This window comes from Dipodomys merriami, unplaced genomic scaffold (assembly GCF_024711535.1).
Source record: "Dipodomys merriami isolate MVZ:Mamm:240054 unplaced genomic scaffold, mDipMer1.0.p SCAF_65, whole genome shotgun sequence".
Taxonomy (NCBI): domain Eukaryota; kingdom Metazoa; phylum Chordata; class Mammalia; order Rodentia; family Heteromyidae; genus Dipodomys; species Dipodomys merriami.
This window is the reverse complement of record NW_027206235.1, coordinates 6813300-6841019: the sequence shown is the minus strand read 5'-3', so window position 1 is coordinate 6841019 and position 27720 is coordinate 6813300. Positions and strand designations below refer to the sequence as shown.

Genomic DNA, 27720 nt, shown 5'->3' with positions numbered 1-27720 from the left:
GATCTTGCTAGCTATGTCCTTTGCCATGCAGAAGCTCTACAACTTCATGCAATCCCATTTGTCCAACCTTTCTTTGATTTGTTGTGCTTCCGGTTCTCTATTAAGAAAATATCCGCCTGCTCCAAGGAGACCTAGGGTTTCTCCTATTCCATCCTGTAATGTTTTCAGAGTGTCTGCTTTGACTCCGAGGTCTTTGAGCCTTTTGGAGTTGATTCTGGTGCAGGGTGATATATAAGGATCTAGCTTTAGTTTTCTACAAGTAATTAACCAATTTTTCCAGCACCATTTATTGAAGAGGCTGTCTTTCTTCCATTCTATTATTTTAGCTCCCTTATCGAATATTAGTTGGCTATAGGTCTAGAGGTTCTTTCTGGGTTTTCAATTCTATTCCTTTGGTCCTGAGTTCTGTTCTTATGCCAGTACCAAGCTGTTTTGATTACTATGGCTTTATAGTAGAGTTTGAAATTTGGTATTGATATTCCTCCACCAATGTTCTTTCCATTGAGGAGCGTTTTTTCTATTTGGGTCTTTTATTGTTCCATGTGAATGTTTGGATTGCCTCTTCTATTTCCTTGCAGGATAAGGTTGGAATTTTGATAGGGATTCATCAAAGAAAGAGAACTATGAACCCATTTCTTTGATGAACATTGATGAAAACTTCTCACCAAAATTTTTGCCAATCGACTTCAACAATTCATCCAAAAAATTATAAAATACGATCAAACAGGATTCATTTCAGGGATGCAAAGCTGGTTCAATATACGCAAATTCAATTAATATTATTCATCACATAAACAGGAGCAAGGATAAGAACCACATGGTTATCTCAATAGACGCAGAAAAAGCATTCGACAAGATCCAACACCCCTTTATGATGAAGGTTTTGGAAAAATTAGGAATCCATGGAACATTCCTCAATACAATAAAGGCTGTTTATGACAAACCTATAGCCAGAATTATACTTAATGGTGAAAAACTAAAACCATTTCCTCTGAACTCAGGAACAAGACAAGGATGTCCACTCTCTCCACTTCTCTTCAATCTAGTATTAGAATGCCTAGCTACAGCAATAAGACAAGATGTAGACATAAAGGAGATCCAAATAGGGAAAGAAGAAATAAAACTCTCCCTCTTTGCAGATGACATGATCTTGTAGTTAAAGAATCCCATAGACTCCACTCCCAAATTACTCAAGCTGATTCAAACTTTGGCAAAGTAGCAGGGTATAAAATTAACCCCCCAAAATCAATGGCTTTTCAGTATTTCAACAATGAGAAAAGTGTGACTGAAAGGAAATCAACTCCATTTGTAATAGCCTCACAAAAAATAAAATACCTAGGAATAAACTTAACCAAAGAAGTGAAGGACCTCTATGATGAAAACTTTAAAATCTTGAAAAACGAAATCAAAACAGAACTTAGAAAATGGCAAAACCACCCATGCTCCTCGATTTAGAAGATTAACATCGTGAAAATGGCAATACTTCCCAAGGCTATCTACAAATTCAATGGGATACCTATAAGTTTGGAACTTTTGTCAAACTGCTTTTTTTAATTCTTGAACAATGAAAATAAAATTGCCTCAGAATGTACATAATCTACCTGAAGATTTCATTCCAAACAAATGACATTCCCACAGACTGGAATTTTACATCCAAATAGCATTGAAATTTCGATAAATATTCACATAGCTACTGAAAACAAATCATTTTCCTGGCACCAATGGTTCATGCCTATATTCCTTGCTACTCATTAGGCTGAGATCTGAGGATTGCCATACAAAGCCAGCCCTAGTAAGAAAGCTGTGAGATACTTATCTCCAAATTAACCACCAGAAAGCTTGAAGAGGAGCTGTTGCTCAAGTGATAGAGTGCTCACCTTGAACTGAAGAGCTGAGGCACTGCACCAACGCCCAGAGGTCAAGCCCCACTTAACTTTTCAAGTTAATGTGTTATTTTTGGCTCACCTAAGGACACCAGCATTCTATAGGTTTCTAGCATCACATCTCTATACAGGGTACTCTGAGAAATATCTAATTCCTGCCACTCCTCACAGCTAAATTCCACAGCCACATTATCAAATGACACCAGATTCTCTAAGGGCACATTCTATCAATTTATTATCCCTGAATCATGAGAACACCAAAGCTAGACTTTCATTCTTCTACATGTATGCTTTTGTATTACAGATTGTGGTTGGTACTTTCTGTGTTATGTATAAAATGAGAGAAAATATAATCAAAGTAGAAACATTTGCCTCCATATTAACTTGGTAATTACACATACAAAGTTTTTCTAATACATCAGAACACACTTCTGGTTCCAGCAATAAAGACAAGAAAACAGTTCTAAGAAGCTAATAACCTAGCAAGACAACAATAAGTATGAGTCTGAAAGTGTGTTTTTAGCTTATTTTGGTAATATTTACTACATATCTGGGTAACAATGAAGTAAACAAATATGTTTTCTGTATTTTCATATTCTGCCTCATTAACAATATTATTTAGATTTTCTATTAAATAGTGCTCTCATAAACAGTCACAACATAGTCATTACATCATATGGAATACATAACACATTAGTAGATCTATGAAAAGCACAGCATCCAGGTGAATGTTAAAAGGAATAAAATTACTCAAAAAATAGTAAATGAATGATTTGGCTCTCATAAGATTTGACTAAGTTCTCACAATAAAATACCCAATGTTAATCATTTTTGTTATTAAATTTCTAGATATAAAATATGGTCATAGATATCCATATGTTTCCTTCATATGTAAAAACGAACTTCCAGCATGAACATTTCTGAACATCGACTACTTCCTACCACATCAAATACTTACTTATTACCATAAAATGTTTCTTAATCAGCTTTGCATTTTAGTAGGCCTTAATGGAAGGATGGATGTAAATGGATAAAGGCTTAAGGAATGCTCAAGATGATCCCCCAAAATGTGAAATATGACCACCACAAGAAGGATAGAGAAAAAAAAACTATGAATTGGCACATGATCTAAAAAATATAGAAGTTTTAAAAATTGGAATTAAATATGGCACTAATTTGATGTACAGTGTCTAAAAGGAATACAGTCATTCTTGACAATATCAGAGGTGAATGATGACTAACACACAAAAAGAAAATATATTTATAAAGTGTTGAAAGAAAATAGACTTCAATACACAATCCATCGGGCAAAGGGCCTCTTCTAACAATATAGATTGAAGGTATTCCTAGGGAAAGATAATGCATCATTTACCCATCTTCATTTTAAGTGCTATAAAAATTATTCTGTGGGACTGGGAAGGTGGCTGGCTCAGTGATAGAGGGCTTGCCTTGCATGCCTGTGGCCCAGGGTTCGATTCCTCAGCACCACATAAGCAAAAAAGGAAAAACCGGAAGTGGCACTGTGGCTCAACTGGTAGAGCCCTAGACTTGAGCTGAAGAGCTGAGGGACAGGGCTCAGGGCCAGAATCCAGGCCCAACAATCAGATAAAAAGAATTATTCTACATCAAGAGAAAAATTAAAATTGCTAACGTAGATCTACACAGACGACAAGATTATTATTTTATTATTTATTTCTATGAAGAGAAGATTCTGATGCATGGCTTAGAGAAAAGGCAATTGACATAGTCAGGAAAGAACCTGTGTGATTATGTCCGAGATTTTCCTGCTCAAAACATTATACATGGAATGAAAAAAGCACAAAGTCTTCTTATGGGAGAAAAATCTTCGATGTCTCCAGTAGAGTATTAAATGCTCCGCTGAAGATGACTCCACAATCCATTAGTTGGTAGACAGTATTCTAGGTTAATATACATGCAGAATTCATAAAAACTAAGGTTCCTAAAAATAATTGAATATTAAAACAAAAATCCACCACTTTAATACCACTAGTTATTAAGGAAATACGTTGTATGAATTATTTTTCTATTCATTAAAATGGATCCTAAGACTCCATTGAGCTTTTGGACTCTTATTCATTTATATATTTAAACTCCATGGAGAGAATATAGGTTATAACCCAATTCTATCTCACCCAAAATTATACAGGGAAATGTATAATACTTATTACTTTTATTATAATATTTCAGTAATGGTTTTCAAATGGCACATTTCCCTGCATCCAAATACTTGAAGCACCCTTGAGCAATAACTTGAAATTTGTCATTTAACCTGCTTAACATAATCAGTAAAGATTATGTAAATACAGGTTTGAGAATTCCCAAATGCTCATATTCCTAAACAATTCTATGAAGAATTGTGGCCATCCTCCATGAGATAAAGGGCTTAATAAAGATGAAACATGAAATATTAGTCATAGGAGTGACAGAACACCAACCACCCAATCACAGCCAAAGAACCAGAAGATTAAAATCTTATGTTGCACAAATAATACTAACACAAAATTCTAAGCTGAGGACACCCTAAAATGCAGACTTATAAAAATAAAAAATAATTTAAATATCCATATGCTTTTCTTATATTTATTGTTTAGATTATACACAGGAATGCTACTATCCAGAGGTTTTTTTCTTATTTTTTTTTACATAACTACGTGGAATAGAATTCTTAATATAAAATAACATAAACTTTACAGTGATATGTACGAAATATGAAAATCTACTCTGTAAATTTCAGTTCGGTTGTATGTGCTAAGAAACAATATGAATTACTTAAAAGCAACATTTGTACATTCATTTTGGATTGTTCCACAAGAATGATTTCATACTTTTAAAAAGTTACAAAGAAATTTCTGTAGGCTAATTATCCATATTCCAATACTCAAAATCAAAAGTGTTGTAGATTTCAGGGTGGGATATTTTCTTTTTGTTTTGGGATTTAGAGTATCCTCCTTAAATTTAAAGTTTTCTATTCCATATTATTTTTTTTACAAACATAATCTATATTTAATAGAGTTTATTGTGTAACTGGGCTCTGGTGGCTCATGGTTGTAATCTTAGCTAATCAGAAGGCTGAGATCTGAGCACCACAGATTGAAGCCAGCTGGGGCAGGAAAGTGTAAGAGACTCTAATCTCCAATAAACTACTAAAATACCTAGAAGTGGAGATGTGGTTTAAGTGGTAGAACATTAGGCTGGAACAAAAGAAGCTCAGGGTCAATGTCCAGTGCTTGAGTCCAAGAACCAGGTCTAGCACACAAAAAAGAGCATTTTATTTTATTGTATTTAAATTCTATTGAACAATTTCTTTGGAATACAGATTTAGGCAGTCTCTCATTTTAAATGATGTAAATTAGGCTCATTTATCTAGTGGAAAAATTGTAACATGTCAAGAACAGATAAGATAGAGAATACCCATGCTAGTAACATTTTAAGCTAAGAAACTCCGTAGGAAGTGCAAAGGATAAAAAGGGATCAACATGTTTCACTAACATCTTTTAAAGGAATGTTCAAGCTTTATTGACTTCAATTTCCATGAAGAATTTCTTAAGTGAAATAATACTTTTTCGAGCAGATTGAGACAAAATAGAGAACATTACCTAAAACCAAGAAATTCTGAAAAACCAAAACTGATTAGGAAGCATAGAATTTACAGTTAATGCTATCCAATGTCATATGGGCAGATTTTCCACTCCTCAAAGGAGAAAAAAAACACTTTTGTTTTTGAGATGAGGAGAGAATGCGGAATATGGGAGGTGTTTGGTGGTTACATTAGTATTTTTGTTGTTATGATAAACTTTGCAATTTAACTCGGTAAAAGCCTATTACCTGCCAAAAGTGACTAAGGAACAATTTTCTAATAATGTACAATTTTCTTAGAGGAGATTCAAACTCAAAAAAATGATTTACATGAAAAATAATAGAGAAAGTAGTTGAAAAGTCCATTCAAAAATGTTTTATTCCACTCAAATGAACTTAATACATGTGTTCTTTACAATTATGCTTGGATTGTTCATGAAAATTTCAAAAGATATTAAACAAAGCAGGCCATCATCTTATTTCCCTGTTAACTAGTTTTTTTATTTTGCAACACATGTGTTTGAGGCACATAGCAAAAAAGAAAAAAATCACAGAAGGAAAAAGAATCTAAAAACAAGTTAAATACATAGAGTTTTTTTATTGTGAAAATACTGTACAGAGGGGTTCAATTACATGGGCAAGATAATGAGTACATTTCTTATCAAGCATTGTAGCCTCCTCTTTTGTTTCCCCTTCCTATTCCTTCCCATCCTCCTCCCAGCCCCCCAACCCAATCCTGCTCCCTCCCACCAAAGTTGTAAAGTTCATTTTTCCACATAACATCTTCCACATAACCTCTCATTGTTGCAATGTATCCACCTGTATCCCTATTTAAACAATTTTTTTTCCCTTCCCCTCTACAAATTATACCAACCTCAAATACAGTGAAAGCAGGGGATATACTATGGGGTAGGGACATACAAAGCAACAAAGAAATGATCTTTTAAATGTGTTAGAAACAATCATCTGAAAGAAAAAAAAACATTTGAATACATATCTTAGGGTTCATTTCCCTAACATCAACTTATCTGACCTTTTCTGCTTGACTCAGACATATACTAGTTATTGCAAATAAGGGAAACGATGGGACCTAAGTTTCTTTGGGCTTAATATAATTTTTAATATAATAACTTAACATAATTTTTTCCAAGTCTTTTCATTTCCTAAACATAGGGTTTCTTTGTTTATGGCTTTGCTGAATATACATGAATTGTCAATACCAAGCAGTTCATTTTTACTACACCTTTACTTTTACATCAGTTCTTAGGTTGTCTAAAACATTGAAATACAAATAAAACGTGTAGCAAAAATAATTTGAGCAAACAGCAGGTAATTTCACAAATAATGGAATGTGAACCATTTCTGCCCTTAATTGGGTTACAACTTTGTCTGAAAGAACACTTCTGGTGCTGTAGTCAAATGTGTGCTCACTGAAATAGATTCTTCCACAGAAATACATGATTGCACCTTGGAATAGCCATGGAATATTTGAGCCACAGCCCTACAAGTGCTCCAAAACTTTATAATACCCACAATAACCACACCTTGACTGGAACCAATTTCCCTCTTAATCTCCACCAGGACAAATCAATATGTAGGAAGATTTCTTCGCTTAGACATGGAATCAGTTTCAACACTGGCTCTTGTGAAGTCACCATGAACCAAAGCACATGCCAAACATTTATACCTTGTTTAAAAATTCCACATCATCATACTGGCCATCTCATGATGAAAACGGATAACTCACTAAATGTTAACGGGCTTTACTCTTCTAATAAGAAACAAACTAACAGAAAACACATGGGAAATACAGAAATTAAAATAGAAGTAACATAACCCACATAAAGTATAAAGTTCAGCAATGATTTCATCAAAAGCTGTCTTTTCAAGAAAAGAAACTTCCTCTGTGGAGTTCAGAATCTCATAATTGAACACTGAGAATTTAGGGGCCAGACACAATCTGATAGGATGCATTGGTTGCATTTCCTTTTTGCTGACTTAAAAAACTTCTTGGTATGCTTGGTGTGCCTGATTCACAATTCATGTCATTACCAGCAGCAACCTCAGCCATGATGTGATAGAAGTTTTTCTTTATTTTCAAATAGAAAACTTTTCTCTTTGCTTGTGGAGCACTAGGGGTCAAGAACTTTTCCAAAAGAGATAGTATATCATTGCAGATATCTCTTAGCTTGTTCTCAATTCTTCCTGTGTTCTCACACGATTTGCTGCTTTTTCTCAGAACTTTCTGTCTTTTGCTCAATACTTGAAACTACACTCCAAGATGACCTATGGGTTCCAATAAGCAGCTGAGAGAAGATTCCTTTCCTCATTAGGTAATTCAGCTTCTTGCTCCTTTCCAGACTTGATGCAGGCTGCCATATCACCATATTGCTCAGCTTGCTTGGCCACTTTGGCCCTATGGCACCATCTCATTTCTATCCATGACTGCATGTCCTGTGTCCTGAATAGGTGGTGGAGGAAAGACAGGGGGTCATTGGTCTCTGGACGATGGCAGAAGCAGCGGTGAGGCTGAGATTTTGTCCCTGGATCTCACAGCTCACAGGCTCCAGCCCCTCTGCAGCCCCATTGGGCTTCTTCACATTCAATTTTATTGTTATTCCATGTGACGAATATCCGTAATTCTCCCTGAAAATTTCAAAATTAAAGTACATTTTGCTTGCTGCTCATTTTTTGTCATGTTAAAATGATTTCATATGCAGCATTATAGTAACGTGTGATTGTGGGTTTTATTTTTTGAAACAATATGGCCTATGGCAGTGTGTATGGTGCCAGGTGTTCAATGTGCACAATCTAGGATGACCTCGCACCATGATGATATGATGAGCAAAACCTTGCCTTCTACTCCAAGTGTCACTCAGAGTCAAGAGTTTCACAATTTTGAACAGTTGGGACATGATCAAGTTTCTGTCTAAATTCCTGAGAAATGGGAAAAAGGAGCTATTGGTATGGAGCTATCTTCATACAGAGTTTCTGAATGCTACTTTTACACATGAGACTGCTCAATGTTACTTGATATATATTCCTCATCTTTTAAAAAATTCTGCAATATTTTACTGTTGTTTAAATGTGCAAGAAAATTCCATTAAATTACTTTTTTTTATTTAAGTTCTGAGATAAAACCACTTTTTAAAACATCTTTCTAGGGCTTGGAATGTGGTTCATTGGTAGAGTGCTTGTCTTGCATGCATGAGGCCATGGGTTTGACTCAGCATCACATGAACAGAAAAAGCCAGAAGCAGTACTGTGGAACAAATAGTAGAGCATGAGCCTTGAGATGAACAGCTGAAGGACAACACCCAGGCCCAGAGTTCATGCCCCACGATCTACAAAAATATATATGCATATTTTTAATTTAAAATATCAAGACACATTTAATAAAAAGCAAAGTTGCTGTTCAGACAAAAATTGCTGTTATCAGCCAAGAGAGAAATAAGCCAGGAAGGTTTGATTACCAGAGGAGACATACCATGGTACCTGGCTCCTGTCATCCTGGAGGTGGGAGGTAAGACTTTTTCCACTTTAGGATTACAGTAGCCAGAGGAGGTTGCAGAGATATTTAAAGGTACCAGAGTCAACAGGTGTCATGGGTTCTTTTGGCTACTTCCTGCTGGGGAGGTGAAGGAGTCACTGGAGCTGGGGATATTAGGGTCCAGCAGGGCAATGTAAATGATGTCTCCAGTTGCCTGTAGTATTAGGATAGCCATGACTTGCTCCCAGGTGGTGTCCTGGGTTGGGACTGTTAACCTGTTAAAGGAGACTTTTGGATAGATCAGGCAAAAAGATGACAAGGTACCAAGGTCAGTTAACATGAATGGCATAGGATAACACACATTAGCCATGGGCCAGAAAAGTAATATTTGAAGCATAAGCCCCTACTAAGGGAAGTAGGGAGAAAGGGGGTGTCTAGTGTCTTTAGGACAACTAGGTAAGGGAGAAGAAAATGCACTAGTTGAGAATACCAGTCAGAGGCTACTATAAATACAAATAGCAAGTAACAAAAACAAGACTGGAACTTTCTGTCCAGATAGAAGATAGGCAGGTATGGACATTTAGGTGGGCAAGCAACTGTTTCTCTTGTTCTTCCAGTTCTGATTAATTTTGAAAAGGCAAGCATAAAGTGACTCCATTTAGGATGTCATCTCCTCTTATTGCTCTCCATGGTTTTCCATTGTCAGGACTAATTTTGTCCTAGATGGTGCAGGGCGGGGGTAGTGGAAGGGGGTGTCTTAGAGTCTGTTGCTCGGAGAGCTTCTCCTACTTGGCATTGTCTGGTTTGAACTCAAGGTCTGGGCACTCTCCCTGAGCACTTCTGCAAGGCTAGTACTCTACCACCTAAGAGAGTTGCTTGGAGGTGAGATTCTTTTGAGCCATGCCTCCAGACTGGCACATGGCTGATTAGCTGGGAAATTGAGTTTTAGAGAGATTCTTTGTGTTTAGGATAGCTTTGAACTGTGGCAAAAGGAATCTTTGTCACAAAAGCCCTTTTTATTTCCAATAAAAGCAACAAGGAAATCAACGAGATTGAGGTTACCTATAACTTGTAAACAATTGACTAACAATTATTTGCCAGGGTTTTGTAGTAAATCCCAGTAGATGTTTATAAACTCCATCTGATTGGCATTCTAAGTACCACCCCTTGCATCTGGGCAGCCTGTTTAAAGTCACTTATATACAACATTTAACCTTTAACAGATGTACAGACACTTTTTTAGGCTCTAGCATCATATCTTTTTTAACATTTTGGTTTGTAAAAATTTTTTCTGGTTGGATGAGGAGCCTGATCTGTAATGGTTGCAGCAATGTCTGCCTCTGTAGGCAGTTAGATCTAAATGGGGACCTAATCTCAAGTCCACACAACTTTCTTTCCTTAGCAGATGAATTAATGTGGATGGGCCAGCTCAAAACTCACTGCCAATTGGGACTTTGAGCTGATACAGGTGGGTTGGGATTTAAATTATCCCTCATATTTTACATCTTTAGCTTTCACTAAACACTATCATAGATGACTGGGAAGTCCATGCTGAGTTAGCCAGACATGGGCATTAAGCATGCCTACAAACTCTCTTCCCATGACCTCTGTACTCTGTTCAAGCTTTGAAGAGACAAGCACAAGTGACTTCAGGATCTGATACCATCTCTGCCATCCAATGAGCAGTGGCTTACTGCCTCTGCATATTCCAACATTTTCAGGGTTCCAGGAATGCCTTTGTCTATGCTGGAATAAATGCATCTTTGACAGTTTCCTTGGTCGGTTGGTGGACTTGAACTCAGGGTTTGAGCATTGTCCCTCAAATCTCCAGATCAAGGCTAGTACTTTGCCACTTTGAACTCCAAACCAACTCGGCTTTTGAACACTCTGCTAGCAGATTAAAGATGACAATCTCACAGGGACCTTTCTCTGCCCAGCCTAGCTTGACACCAGTGTTCAGATTAATGAATCTTTACTTGTGGGCATATTTACTCCAACTAAAAGCTGAAAGATGGTCATTGGAAGTGGATTTATAAGCATGGTCTTACCTTGAACTTATTAAGGGCCAAAATTCCATGTGACAAACTTGTCCTATGTCCTTTACTGTGGGCCTTTTGGAAACTATTACAAAAATCCTATCATGGCAAACTAGGTTGAACAATAATTTGGTTATCCTAATTTATCTTTTCTACTTTGAAATAAACTTTAGGATAATTTTCCCTTTTAAACTTTTCTTTGTCTGGGAGCCCTGCCACTACCCACAACTTACCAAATTTTTCACAAAGGGTAGGCCATTTTTAATTCCTTTTTTAAAGTAAGTTTAATTTGCTTTTAAATGCTTCATTGAAACACTGGGCAACAGCCTTTACCTCTTGGCTTAAAGTTTAAACATAGTCTATGTACCTATGTATGCATTAGACAGCCACAAGGATCATTTTTACCTGTATTTTACCCTGCAAAATATCTAGCAGATTCCTGTTTTTGCTTATCTCTGTAAGTATTCTCCAAGTTCTTGTTCCTCATTTTTTGAAAGTCTAGCTTTTTAAAATTGCTACACAATTAAATTTAGCAAAACCATAACTTAATTGTGATTTTTTTACACCCATCTTCATGGAACTGGAAAAAGCAATATTAGTGAGAAATTCACTTTCAGCCTCCATAACAGTGAGAAAACACAGGCTCTCCACATTATCCACACTAGTGTTTTAATTATAACTCACTCAGAACAACATCATAATGGACTAAAAGTGAATCAGTCACAATTGACGCATCATCAATAATTAATTAAATATAAAAAGAAAGTACTAAAGTCATTTTTGGGTTACTCATACAAAGCCAAATGCTTATGAATCATGTTTTCATTTCCCCACCGAAGAAAATAGAAATGGAGCTGTGATTCAAGTGGTACTTGAGTAAAAGTACTTAACAGAGTGGCTAGGCTTTGAGTTCAAGCTATAAGACATCTACCCACACAAAAAGAAAATGTATTCCCAAATACGTGCTCTTTCATATTTTCTGAATGTTTCATGAACATGGGGATGAAAGATGATGAGAGAGATTTTAATCCTGTACACATTATGTAATCAATCAGGAGTGTTATCTTCCAACAGATATTCCATTCAAAAACTGAAATGGAATAGTAATAATGTTATAATGTATGGACCACACATATAATGGAAGACTTTTGGGGGAGCAGTAGAGAAGTCAGTGCTCTCATGTCCTTGGCTTCAAGCATGATAGTCTTTCCCCATCTATCACTACCAAACCACTTTTGATGATCTCAGTCAAATATCAAAGGTCCAGAGCTCTTATTTCTGAGAAGAGTTTATTAAATTTCCCCCAACAGCCATTCCTTAATATAAAAGACACAAATCAACAACTTCACTATCTTAATTATTTGTCAAGCCTGGAAGTAATTTATACCTATCACTTTTGTCCAATCTTTGAAGGTGAAAGTACATCATCCCTACACAATACAATGAAAGGATGAGAAATATTGGCTCAGTGGGTGGTTTTCCATTACACCTAGTTTAATTCTGCAATAAAGGGTTGCTGTATAAATCCCAGAGGTTTCTGTCAAAGGTTTTCCTACATTGGGTTTCATTTTCTGTGAGTGTTCCAATGCTGACTGAAGGGTGATTTCTGCTTGAAAGACATCCTCTAATTTTCACTAGACACTCTGTCATGTTGCCAGGTCTCTGAAACTGTAGAGACATGACTTCTGAATAAATAGTTGTCTACATTTATTATATTCACTTTTTATCTCCTGTTTATATTTTTGGATGCACTGAGGACTGACTTCACAGTAAAAGTCAATGCATATTTCTTATATTTGATAGTTTCTTTTCTCCTATGAGAGTCATTTCTCTGATGAACACTGAGGTATGACTTCAAAGTAAGATTTTCTACATTGATATTATCCATAAGTTTTCATTCTTGTGTGAGCTCTATAAACACTCATTCATGCATGACTTCCTACTGAAGGACTTTTTTGATACTGTTACATTCATAAAGTTTCTCTCCTGTGTGTTTGCTGATGAAAATTTAAGTATGATTTCTTCTTGAAAAAAATTCCACATATTTTATTCATAAGATTTTTCTCTGTGTGCATTCAAGGTTGAACACTGAGGTATTCCTTCTATGTGAAAGACTGCACATTTGCTATAATCACAAGTCTTATATCCTGTTTGGGTTCTCTGATACAAGCTGATTTTTCTTCCAGGTGAAAGATTTTCCGTATTTACCAAATTCCTAAGTTTTCTCATCTTTGTGTATTCTTTTATGCCTGCTGATCTGTGAACTCCATATGAAGGACTTGCCACACTTGTTACATTCATATGGTTTCTCTCCTGTGTGTGTTCTCTGATGGACAGTAAGGTGTGACTTACATAGAAAATACTTTCCACATTTGGTACATTCATAAGGTTTCTCTCCTGTGTGTGTACTCTGATGAATAGTAAGGTCTGATTTCTGGGTAAAAGTCTTTGCACACACATTACATTTTTAAGTTTTCTCTCCTGTGTGTGTTCTCTGATGATGACAAAGGTGTGTCCTCTGAGGAAAACACTTTCCACATTTGTTATGTTCATAAGGTTTTTCTCCTGTGTGTATTCTCTGATGGACAGTAAGGTGTAACTTACGTCTGATATACTTTCCAAATTTGTTACATTCATAAGGTTTCTCTCCTGTGTGTGTTCTCTGATGGGCAGTAAGTTGTAACTTCTATCTGTAATACTTTCTACATTTTTTACATTCATAAAGTTTCTCTCCTGTGTGGGTTCTCTGATGGACACTAAGCTTTGACTTACATCTGAAATACTTTCCATATTCATTATATTCATAAGGTTTCTGTTCTGTGTCAGTTCTCTGGTGCTTTCTGGGTCCTAACTTCAGAGTGGAAATTTTCCTACATTCTTCATATTCATAGAGTTTCTCTTCTTGTGGTGTTTTAGGTTGGCAAGTCAGTTCTGACTTCTTAGAGATATATTTTGCACATTGGTTAAACTCATCAGGCTCCTCTGGATATTTCCTCTGAGGTTTTGTAAGGTGTAAATCCTTACTGATTGAACGCTCAATTCACTACATGTATGAGGATTCTTTCCTGTGTGTCTTTTCTGATTCATAGTTTCTGTAGACCTTAAGTGGAATGTTTTTCCGCATATAGTGCTCTCAGGTGTTTTCCTCCCTCCCTGACAAATTTCTTGGGCAAGGAGTGAAGACTTAACATATTCTTCTCTATATTCATTATGGTTATAAGCAGGATCTCTGACACAAACCTAATTATGTGGAAAGAACATGGTCTCTGAGTTTAAAATCTTCCCTACTCCATATTCAAAATACTGACGCTTATTTGGACCCTCATAATTTTGACTAAAAGGCTCCAAATATCTAAGGGATTGTTTATCTATAGGTGACAGAACAGGCGTATATGCAGCAGGCATCTCACCAGACTCGCAATAGGGGAAAATGTTCTGATGTTGAATGAACTCTACAGTCCTCACCCTTAAGGAGTTCTCGTCATTCCTATTCAGCTCTGGCTTCTGTTTTGAGGCCAAGTTAGAAGTTGTTAGTAATCCCACTCTTTGCTCCACTCTGTTACTATCCATGACAGCCACTTCACACACACACATTGATCTGAACCTTCCTGGTACGTTTTAATCAAATCCTCCATTTCTTGAACATCTAAAATGAGTCATGAAAAAAAGACAAAAACATAAATCAAATCCTTAATGTAAAGGTAAAGACATATTTCCCATACTGTTAGAGATTTTAAGATATTCAAATAGGTTTTGATTTATAGAGAGATACATTTTGTTCTCCATAATGTATTGATTAAGAAACCAATACTAATATTTTATGATGGAAAATGCTTTTTCTGTTTCAGTTTTCTCATCTTTTTCATATCAGAGGAATTATTTACACAAATTTCTAAACTATTTAGTGATAGCATGTTAGGCTACATACTGTCGTATTTAGTATTTTTGTTTTTTTCTGAAATACTGTTTTGTTTTTTTAGGGTTATAATTGCTTTTTGTTTTTCGCGCGGGAGGGTTCCGGTTGTGGGTCCTGAACTCTGGGCCTGGGCGCTGTTCCTTAGCTCTTCAGCTCAAGGCTAGCGCGCTACCACTTGAGCCATAGCACCACTTTTGGCTTTTTTTTTTCTGCTTATGTGGTGCTGAGGAATCGAACCCAGGGCCTCATGCATGCAAGGCAAGCGCTCTACCACTGAGCCACCTTCCCAACTACTCTACTTCTCAAACATTAGGAGAAGGGTATTTTCTAATTTTGGAGATTGTACCTTTTTTTTACACAAGCCTTTTGCCATTCACCTGAGGGTAAGGTTTTATACACCATCTCTTCAGTTCTAACTTACCACAATGAATTATTTTAAGTATCTTAGTAATTTTAAAATTTGTTTCTCTCCTTTTTAGACAATGTTTCATCAAAATTTATTCCTGCCCCTCAAACCTATGGAAGCCCAAAGATTCTCCAGCTCACCACCTAGTTAATCATTCTCTCTAGACTAAAACTTTGATTCTGTATCCCGGCCTCTCCACACCTTATCCTTATCAGAGGATAGCAGTCTTGGCCTACTCATATCCTATATCTGCCTTGTCCTAGTTTCAAAGAAAATGAAATCTCATCTTTGACATTTCTAATTTTCTTTTTTTGTCAGAACAATTTGCACACAGAGAAAGAATTGCTAAATTTAACTTTATGGCCACACACAGTTCAGTATGTATCTGCATGCATTTTTGATTCACAAATCCAACACAAAGAATCACCAAGTTCTCTGCAACACATGGGACTCGGGGGAATTAGGAATATTATTGGTCAGTACAGAGCAAGATGAATTTACCAACTCAGTTCTGGATCCAAGATCACTATGCAAGATGCTTTAACTCACCTGTGAAATTATTTTTTTTTATTGTGAAAATACTGTACAGAGGTGCTACAATTCATGGGCAAGATAATGAGTACATTTCTTATCAAGCATTGTTGCCTCCTCCTTTGTTTCCCGTTCCCATCCCTTCCCATCTCCCCACCGGCTCCCCTTCCCTAACCTCCCCCCCCCCGTTCTTTCCCCCAACCCCAAAGTTGAAAAGTTCGTTTTTAGACATAACGACTTGTACATCTCATTTTTGCAATGGGTCCACCTATATCCCTATTTAAACGATGTGTTTTTTCCCTTTCCCTCCACAAATTATATCAACATAAAAATACAGTGCAGGCAGGGGTTATACCATGGGGGAGGGACATACAAAGGAACAAAAAAAATCTTATAAATATGTTAGAAACAATTGCATGAAAGAAAAAAAAATGAATACTTATCTTGGGTTGATTCCCCTAACTTCAACTTATCTGACCTTTTCTCCTTGACTCAGACATATACTAGTTATTGCAAAAATAGAAACCATGGGGCCTATGTTTCTTTGGGCCTGCCTTACTTCACTTAATATAATTTTTTTCCAAGTCTTTCCATTTCCTAACAAATGTGGCAATATCATTCTTTCTGATAAAGGCGTAGAATTCCATTGTGTATAGATACCACATTTTCTTATCCATTTTTCTACTGAGGGGCATCTGGGTTGGTCCCATATCTAAGCTATGGTAAATATACTTGTGCTGGTAGCTTTAGTGTGGTCTTGTTTGTGATCATTTGGGTAAATGTCCAAAAGTGGGTTTGCTGGGCCATAGGGGAGTGTTATGTGGAATCATTTGAGGAACCTCCATACTGCTTTCCAAAGTGGTTGAACAGGTTTACACTCCCACGAAGAATGCAGTAATATTCCCTTCTGTCCGCATCTCCTCCAGCACCTGTTGTTATTAGACCTGTGAAATTCTAGTCTGAGGCTTCTCCCATATATGGCTCATCATCTTCCTCCAGCTTGACAATCAATTGAGGTTTAGGAACACAGTGCCCTGTTAATAAGAAAGAGTGGAGACCTATTGTTCATTCTGTGTCAAAATAGCTGTAAGATCTCAGATATTCTGTTTATCAAGTTGCTCCAAATCTTCTTTCTTATTTCTCACTGGCTCCATGGTTGACTTTCCCCCAGCATTGGTTTAAACTTTGCAGGTTGTGTGGCTTGAACTCAGTTCTTTTTCTCCAGGCTAAGATTCTATTAGTTTGAGTCTAGCTACACTTCCAGTTTATGAGTGCTTAATTTGAGATACGTGTCTCATGGAGTCTTTAGTAGCATTACTGTCTTCAAAATGAAAACCTCAGATTTCAGACTCCTAAGGAGCCTGGATTACAGGCGTGAACCACTGCACACACACACACACAACATATATAAATACACATGTATTTATATAAATATATAATTTTATATATACATATATAAATACAAATGTATTTATAAATTATAAATTTATATTATAAATTATAATATATATTTATATAATAAATATATATTATATTATAATATAAATTATAATTATAAATTTATAATTTATAAATACATTTGTATTTATATATGTATATATGTGTATAATTTTATATATACAGATATAAATACATATGTATTTATATATATGTGTGTGTGTGTGTGTGTGTGTGTGTGTGTGTGTGTGTGTGTGTGCATTTTCTAGATTGTATATCCACCCATGATAATCATCTCAATTTTGTGGAAACAGTCTCCTTTTAGGGAACATAGTTTGGAACTTTTGTCAAACTGCTGATTTGAATTCTTGAAGAATGAGAATTAAATTGCCTTGGAATGTATATAATCCACCTGAAGCTTTCCTTAGAAACAAATGACACTTCACACAGACTGGAATCTTACATCTAAATAGCATTGAAAGTCCAATAAATATTCACATATCTACTAAAAACAAATCATTTCTGGGCAGCAGTGGTTCACGCCTGTAATTCTAGCTACTCAGTAATCTGAGATCTGAAGATCATGGTACAAAGCCAGCCCTGGCAAGAAAGCTGTGAGACACTTATCTCCACCACACTTCCATCGTGAATCATGACTTGTATAGCTTACTTTCATCAATGCCTACTGACCTCCTAAGATCCACTTTTTTACCCTATTTCCTTCAAGTTCTCTGGCTTTCCCCCACCCTCCAGAAGATATTCATGTGAATACACTATACATATTTAAACCTTTTTTGCTATTCCTGGGGCTTGAACTGGGGGCCAGTCCTGGGTACCTTTCCTGATCTTGATTTGGTCAAGGCTACCACTCTACCACTTAAGCCCAAATGCCATTTCCTAATTTTTCTGAGGAACTGAACTTAGGGCTTCATGTATGGTAGGCAAATACTCTACCACTTAGCCATATTCCCAACCCCAATGCATTTGTTTTCATTTCCAATATGTAGTAAGAAAATGGCTACATTTAATATTCTATAAATCACAATGGTAGAATACATTTCTTTGAGATCCATTGTAATTTCCCCTGTGTTTATTTCACTCATAAAATATTACAAATATATTTTTAAATTTTCTTGTATTTATCATGTATTTTTATTTCTCATATTGAGTTCTACAAATTTGTAGATTAAAGATATTATAATTGCATGGCCCTTTAAAGATGGATTCGCATACTTTGCTTTTCACCATAAAACTTTTATTATCAAATTGTATGATATGTCAGTTATTATCAATGGTCTGTATCTGTGGTCATATATTTTGGTCTGATGTTCATATCCTTACATATTATCGCTATTTGTATTTTTCATTATTAGTTTTTGCTTATGCTATCTTTTTTTTAAATTTTTACTTCTCTCAGAAAGAGAGAAAAATAGAGAAAAAAATCTCGTGAGGACAACTAGAGAAAATACAGAGGGCTTTCCAGGAACACCATATCCTATATCATTAACTATTATCAAGTTTTATGTAGTCAGGGACCAGGAAGCAGGCCAAGAAGTATGTATGGAGAGTAATTTAATTACATATAGTTACTCAGTCATCTATAACAGTTGAAGCTGTGTGTGAGAGCACACTATTTCATAAACACTGGTAAAACTCTGCAACATAATCCAACATTACTCATAAAGAGGTGATCTCTGACAAGTTGCTGGCAAATGTTCATTTTCCATGACAAGTGACCTTCTCAATGTCACTGAATCACATAACAAGTGTAACTACTTATTCTCACATCAGAAATACTGGAAGCAAGTCTTCCCTCAATTTAGACAGACTGTAACATGTTATAATCTACTCATTCTAAAAACCATCCTTTAAAAAAAGAATGTGACAATACCGTACAGAGGAGATGCAATTACATGGGCAAGATAATGAGTACATTGTGAACCCCAAGATAAGTATTCAAATGCTTTTTTTTTCTTTCATGCAATTGTTTCTAACATATTTATAAGATGATTTCTATGTTGCTTTGTATGTCCTTCCCCCCATGGTATAACCCCTGCTTTCACTGTCTTTGATGTTGGTATAATTTGCGGAGGGAAAGGGTAAAAACAAACGTTTACCTAGGGATACAGGTGGACCCATTGCAACAATAAGTTGTACAAGTTGTTTTCTCGAAAATCGAACTCTAAAAATCATCTTTATCTGATTTAGAAACATGTTCCTAAAGCAGAATCACTTTTTCTGTTTTTAAATCATAGACACCATAAGCTTGCTAAAATGGAATTTGGAAAATGAGAAATAAAAATCAACTCACCACAGATCCTCTCATTCTTTCTTGTTGTTGATAATGAACAGAAGATTCTGGAAGCCTGTCTTAGAGAAAAGGCAACTGACATAGTCAGGAAAGAACCTGTGTGATTATGCTCCAGATTTTCCTGCTCAAAACATACATGGAGTGAAAAAACACAAAAGCCTTCTTATGGGACAAGAATCTTTTATATCTCAAGTAGAGTATGAAATACTCACCTGAAGTTGACTCCACAGTCCATTAGTTGATAAACAGACAGTATAAAAGCAATTCATTTCTAGGTTAATACACACACAAAATTCATTAAAACTAAGGTTCCTAAAAATAATTGAATAATTGAAACAAAAATCCACACCTTCAATAACACTAGTTATTAATACTTAGAGTTGTATGAATTAATTTTCTATTCGTTAAAATGGATTCTAGGACTCCATTGAGCTTTTGTACTCTATCTTATTCATTTACATATTTAAATTTCATGGAGAGCATATAGGTTATAACTCAATACTTTTTCACCCGTAATTATACAGGAAAATTAATACAATACATTTTACTTGCATAATATTTCAGTAGTGGTTTTCAAATGAAATACTTCCCTGTATCCAAATACTCAGAGTACCCTTGTGCAATGACTTGAAATTTGCCTTTTAACCTGCTTCACATAATCAGTAAAGATTATGTAAATAGAGGTGTGAGAAGTCCCTAATGCTTACTTCCTAAACAATCATATGAAGAATTTTGGCCATCCTGATGAAGATAAAGGACTTAATGAAGATGTAACATGAAATACTACTCATAGGATTTACACTGTCCCAACCAACAACCACAGCCAAAGAACCAGAAGATTAAAATCTTAAGTTATACCAATAATACTAACATAAAATTCCAAGCTGATGACACGCCAAAATGCAGACCAATAAAAATTTAAAAATTACATATCTATATACTTTTCCTTGTATTTGTTGGTTGGCTTATTAAACAGGAAATGCTACTATCCATCCACACAGGTTTTTTTTTAAAACAACTGCATGGAATGGATACTCTTTATATAAAATAAAATGAACTTCATAGTGATATGCATGAAAAATGAAAATCTACTCTATAAACTTCACTTAGGTCCTTTCTGCTAAGAAACACAATAGGAATCATTTAAAAGCAACATCTGCAAATTCATATTGAGTTTTTCCACTTCACAAGAATGTTTTCTCTAAAAACTTACAAAGAAATTTTATTTTTTGGATCAGTCGTGGGGCTTGAACACTGGGCGCTGTCCCTGTGCTCTTCAGCTCAAGACGAGCGCTCTACCACTTCAGCCACAGCACCACTTCCAGTTTTCTAGTGGTTTTATTGGAGATAAGAGTCTCACGGAATTTTCTCCCTGGGCTGGCTTTGAACCGTGATCCTCAGATCTCAGCCTCCTGAGTAGCTAGGATTACAGGTGTGAGCCACCGGTGCCCAGCACAAAGTAATTTTTATACACTAATTATCCATATTCAAATACTCAAGACCAGGAGTGTTGTAGATTTCAGGATGGGATATTTTCTTTTTGTTTTCAGATTTGGACTACACTCCTTAAAATTTAAAGTGTTTTTTTCATATTATTTTATTAGAAATATAATGTGTATTTAAAAGAGTTTATTGTAATTGGGCTGAGTTGGCTTATGATTTTAATGTTAGCTACTCAGAAGTTTGATTTCTGAGCACCACAGATTGAAACCAGCTGGGGCAGGAAAATCTAAGTGACTCTGATCTCCAATAAACTACTAAAAATACCTGGAGGTGGAGATGTCGCTCAAATGGTAGAACATTAGGCTGGAAAAAAGAAGCTCAGGGTCAGTGTCCAGTGCTTGAGCCCAGGAACCAGGATTAGCGCACAAAAAAGTGCATTGTAGTGTATTTAAATTCTACTGAACAATTGTTTTGGAATACCTATTTCAACAATCTCTCATTTTAAGTGATGTAAAATAGGCTCAATATTCTAGTGGAGAAGTGGTAACTGGTTAAGAACAAATAAACTGGGGAATATCCATGCTAGTAACATTTTAATCTAGGAAAATCCATAGGAAGTGCAAAGGATAAAAGGGATCAATATGTTTCACTAAGATATTTTAAAGGAATGTTCAAGCTTCATTGACTTCAATTCCCATTAAGAAATTCTTAAGTGAAATAATACTTCTTTGAGCAGATTGACACAAAATGGAGAACACTAGCTAATATTTTGTTACACCTTCCATCTACAAAACATACAACTTTGAGCAAAACAAAGTACCTCAAGTTTCCTTCTGTAACAATCTGTGACCAACACTTTCTCAACTGCAGGTAAAAAAACAACGCTTTAAGGCTACTATCAGTATATCCACAGGTGAGACATTTGAGAGATCATGTACAAGAATTGATAGTGTGAACAGGCTGAATAAACTAGTAAGAACAGAGATAGATACTTTCAGTTGTGACAATTATTCCTCTCCTCCACAAACCACAACCCCATGTCCCTTCTGAGAACTAGGTTCTGTCTGATTCCTCAGGCAAGTTCATTTCCCCTCCTACTAGTTAGTGTTAAATTTCCAACAGCAGCTAGTGATTGGGAGTGTTAGAGGAAAGAGTACACCTGAGCCTTGTGCTCTAGGAAGTAGATTCAATTTTTGCTTAAGGCAAGAAAGTTGAAAACATTTTGTCCTTCCTTTGCCTTTCTGCCTCTGCTCTGTAGGGCTTGTCAAAGTTGACAAGGTATCCTCCTTCAAACATTGCTACGCTTCATTGCTTAACAGAAAGAGGAAAAAAACAGGACTATCACACACTACTGTAATATCTCATGTAGACCTGTTCCTACAAAGAAGGTCTTGTACAAACACGTGTGAACTAATGGCAGGAGGGCTAAGAAATCTAACATGGGAGGCACAGAACAGAGACACCTCGACATAAACAACACAGAAACCCAAAATACAAATGCCATATAAATGGAGTCAAAACAGGCCCACATTTCACAATTTCACTAAAAATGTTACCATGCTCATCTTCCTCCTGGGCAAAGTTTAATAAAGTCACATGGGTTAAGAGCAGTGTTTCATAGTCATGGAAATAGAAATGCACAGTTCCTTGTTTTCCTTATTCGAGAGAACTACCCATCTTGCTGTCAGAGCTTTGTGAGCCAGTTTCTGGCACCTGGAGGCACAAGTGCTTTGGCAGCACAAACTCTTGAACCCTGAACAAATCATCAGCCCCATACTGGAGGAATATGTGGAGGACAGACTCCTTCTTGGGTTCTGCATCCAGCTTGCAATTTCTACCTGACATTGGTTCTGCAGTCTGAGATCCCTTCATGTTACACCTCCCAAGCTCCACTGAAGAGAAAACTTCCAGCAGCAAGGCAACGAGAAAGGAACTGGAATTTACAGGCTGAAAATACCCACATGGGGTGGGGAGGCACATGTGCAGAAGGATCGTTGCCCTGCTTTTTAAAAAGAAAAAAAGAAAAACAAAAAACAAACTATGCACTTTCAAAGGATCTGTGCTGCAATACAGACTAAAATTTCCACAATGCACTGTGCCTCCCTGGAGGAGGTGGGCTTCCACAAGTGCTAGACCCTAGTTCCCAGGACTGCAAAGATGCATGGGGACCTTTTTCTCCCAAATGTGGGAACATAGGTGAGCTTTTTTTTCATGAAAAGCATTGTGTGCCTCCTGAAACATTGTTAGACCACTCAAAAAATGGAAATGTATTGGAAGCATGAGATAAGTTGGCTTTTTAATTTTTAGTTCTATTAATATAATTGAGGTTATGAGACTCTTGTGTGTTTATTTTTAACAGATAGTTTTTGTTGAATGTAAATTTTGTCTGTTCTTTACATTTTGTCATGGCCCTCTGGTCACTATAAAAAGATATTTGCAGCCACTAAACGGATTGTTGAATCGTTTTCCATGCTCTAATGTATACACAGCAATAAAGTAGTAGAATTGCGTGGTAGATATACTGCATAATCCTTGCACCAATTTAGATTTATAAAAAATCTAAACATTTCCCAGAAATGCCCAAATCCCATCTCTGAAACATTCAGGAGTTTTTGGCTATTTCCAAAATTTTCCCTTTTTAAATTTTTTTTCTTTTCTTTTCGTTGTTGTTTGTGTGGCTTGAACTTGGGGTGTCAGTATGATCATTTCTTTAATAATTTTTTCAGCTAGGTAGTGAAAAGCATCCTGTGTGGGGTGGGAGGAGCGGTCTTACATCATGGTACATCACTACCATTGCTGTTCAAAGACATAGTGGTTTGGGGAGATCCGGGGGAATGTGGGTGGGTGTGCAAGATTGAAGTGAAGGGTAGGTCAATGTGAAGCTTGATGGCTTTCCATCTGTTTTGCATGCCGTACTTGGTTTGAATTCCTACCTCTTCTATAATTCTAGGAGTTCCTCTCAGTAACTCAGTTACCTCAAACTTATCTGCCCAGATGTTACCCATTAGACTTTGGAATAAGTCTATTATCTCAGGTCCTGCATGTGGGAGCAGTCAGGGGCCTCTTCTAGAAAGCAGGCTTGTGCCATGAGCTCTGGCATTTGCAACACAGTCAGGAATAGTCAGGCATCATTGGGACAATAGAGTTCCTTTACTTATAATGCAGCTTTGACAGAGAATTCCTAAATTCTTCATGACAAGTTCTCTCAAAATATATGTGTAAACCTAATCTATACAGGTACAGTGGTACACCTATAGTCCAGCAACCTGTAAGGCTGCAAGGATCATTCAAGCTCAGGAGATGAAAGCCATTCTGGGTAACATAGGAAGATTGAGTCTCAAAGCAACACAAGTGCAACATTTCCCTACCAGAGGTTCCTGGTTTGATCCTCAGTACTAGAGAAAAAAAACTAACCCAAAGCATAGCATTTTTTACTAATAATACATCACTTTTAATGCTGAGTGTACTATTTCCAATTTTCCTTTCTAATCATCAAATGTGAATCTTCAATTTTATGAAACTGCTAGATGACGGTAGAGGAAGAACATGCTTAGTTTCTTAGCTCTGGGTAGAACCATGGGAGTAGAAAACAATTTTCAGGCGTTTCTAACCTCGTTCCAATGACATGGAGGATACGTTGCCAGTGCTCATTGATTTTGGTAAGCTTGTCATCATCTTGACAAGTCTCATATTGCTGCTGTCCTTATCAACTGCTATCCCATTTGCTCCAACTGGGACTTGATTGCACTGAGGAAGATACTTTCCTTAATACACTCCTGCAAGAGGAATTTAAAACAGGACGCTACATTGTTCTGCCAATTACTTTTTTCTTTTTTTTTCAATTCCAGCCCCCCAAATGCATTTCTTCTTTACCAAAAATATATGCATGCCTCTTTTTTTGTAATTGAAAAATTCTAATCATACTATGACTTAAATCAATTTTACAGGAAGGGGCTAAAAACTCAAGCAAGACCATGTAAGCATATTTACGATGTGTGTTTTTTTTTTAATTTTTATTTATTTTTATTGTGAAAATACTGTACAGAGGGGTTACAATTACATGGGCAAGATAATGAATACATTTCTTATCAAACATTGTAGCTTCCTCCTTTGTTTTCCTTTCCCAACCCTTCCCATCCTCCCCCACTCAATCCTCCCCTCCACCAAAGTTGTAAATTTATTACATTCTTAATGCAACAGCCTCTCTAATATCTCTACATTCTAACTTAATTGAGATCCTACAAGTGGATGGAACTCAGTTGCATTAACTATATGAATAACAGTCTTGTTCCTTACATCACATCTGGGTCCTAGTGACCACCTAAACGTAGCAAATTCATTGTAGTTTACCTCTGCCTTTGGTGGTAGCTAGAATCCTTCACATATCTGAGACATCAAGATACTTCAGGAGACACAATTCCCCTGCTCCTAACAGATTTTCCAAACCAGAGAAAGCAACTGCTCTCAATACATGCCCACCTACAAAGGGGTCATACTTTTCACCTCTTTGGACTCTTTTCTTTCCCTCAGATAGATGAAAAGTGGTTCTAAAATTCCTCAGTTCTTACAGGAAACACCTATGTAAGGGATTTTCACCAGTGGGAATAGGGTTCTAACTATGTCCACCTGAGAATGCCTGCTGGCACACTTTCTGAAATGTCACAACCTCTTCTTCAATGCTGAAGTCTGTTGTCTGTAGAACTGATTTCCATCTGGCACCAGGTATTTACATAGCTCCTTGTTTTCATCATTTAATTGAATCCATGTATTGAGTCTGTCTTCAATCTCTACTTTCCTGATAGTCATCTGCCTATAAAAATGTATTTGGCTGCTAAACATAGTCAACATACCATTCCCTCTTAAGAAAGGGCTGTGAATTTTATTTATTTTAGTCAGCATCATTAAGGATTTTAATATCTGTTTTTTTCTGTTATGAGCCTCAGGTTAGCATTCTCAAGGGTTGGTGATGTAACACCTGTAGAAGTGCAACAAAACTGACTTTTACTCATTGTAGATCTATTACTATCACGTTATATCAAACATGACAAACAAGAAAGTCTGAATATATTAAACACCACATAAATTTCTTCTGTTTTCATTCCTTTGGATATTGAGTTTTGAATGTTGATAACCTGCTAATTTAATTCTGACCCAACCCTTTCCCCTTTTCAACTATTCAAAAACTTACATTGTTAAGACAAATTTTCCTCTCATTTGATTTATGTATAATCCTCATCATGCTGTATATCAACTATTTGTAATACAATGCACCAAGAATAATAGAGCCATATACATGATAGAGTATTGAAAGAAAAGAATGAAAAACCTAAACCAATGTCCACCAATCACTTGATTCCACACTTCACATTGTACAGTATAGCTTTTGCATGGAAATCATAGAAATGTCAACCCAATCTAGTCTACTCTATACAGGGAGATGCAAAATATCCTAGGTGTCTTTACTTATAAGCAACTCTAGGAAGCAGGCTTCAGCACAGAATCATTCTCCTCCTAAGTTTAAATGAGTTAGTCTAATAAATTTGAGAATAAATAATGCAAACAACCAAAGGAATTCTGAAATCCTAAAAATCTTGAAATACAGTTAGTTAAAAAGGGGCTCCAGGAGGAAAGCAGCACTCTCACAGGTAGTCCCACTATGTGTCTCTGACCAAAAGAAGATCTAGGGGCACAGCCACACTAAACCTGAAGAGATTCACTCCAATCAAACCCTAAATATGTTGACTTTTCCTGCTACATGAGGATGATCCTAGTAGGCAAATAAGGAAAGCAAAAAGAGATATAGTGAACCTACCCTTGAGGTGCTCCTGCACCACAGGGCTTGGTGTGCCATGCCAGGATTTCCCAGCTGCATGCAGCCAGCCACAAGGCTTCCCACTGCCTCTGCTGCAACCAGCATGGCCCCCGCTGCCCACACCAGCCCACCAAACCAAGACCCACCCAATCCTTCTTGTGGCAGGACTCACCATGCTGCAGAGGATATCCTTAAGCTGCAGCAGATGCCACCCCCCAACCAGGACCTGCAAACACCCACACCCAACTCCATCCTGGCAGCCATAGCATAGCCATAGCATAGGTCGAGTGCACTACCAGCTACAGACCTTGTGAGTTACCCAATTGGGTCCAATCCCTGGAGGTGGCAATTCTCTGTGGGATCCCAAAGGCCTCTGACCCAAGCCCCATTCCATAATAGAGGGATGACATCAGAGCCCAACATGGACATAAGCTTCATTCCCAAGCCTCCCATGGCTAACTGGGAAAGCCTGGGAACACAGTTCCAGGCTTGCGATAGCAGTCTACAACCCTGAAACCCCCAAACTCCCTGCCACCAGTAGGCACACTCCCTCATCAAAAGGCCATCTGTTCACAATCAAGCCACAAGGAAAGTGGACTTTTGTAAGGCATACAAGGTTCTATCAGGAATCAGCTTTGAGGACTATGCAGAGACTCAAGCTCCCACAAACAACCCGAAAAACCCACTCTTTAGGATTTTTTCTTTGATTTTGTTTTGTGTGTTTGTTTTTATATTTTATCATTTGCTGTTTGTTTTATTTCTATGTATTACTTTTATGTATTGTATTTTAGGATTTGCAATTTCACTTACATCTTAGATTTTTCATTAGTATTTTGTGTTTTCTTCCACGTTCCAATT

The 27720-nt window shown here is 36.6% G+C and overlaps 1 pseudogene; it reads right to left on the bottom strand.

Moving 5' to 3' along the window:
* LOC138815560 (zinc finger protein 658B-like) overlaps positions 1 to 26967 on the bottom strand; it is a 33243-nt pseudogene extending 6276 nt beyond the window's left edge.
* Positions 26968 to 27720: the final 753 nt, after the last annotated feature.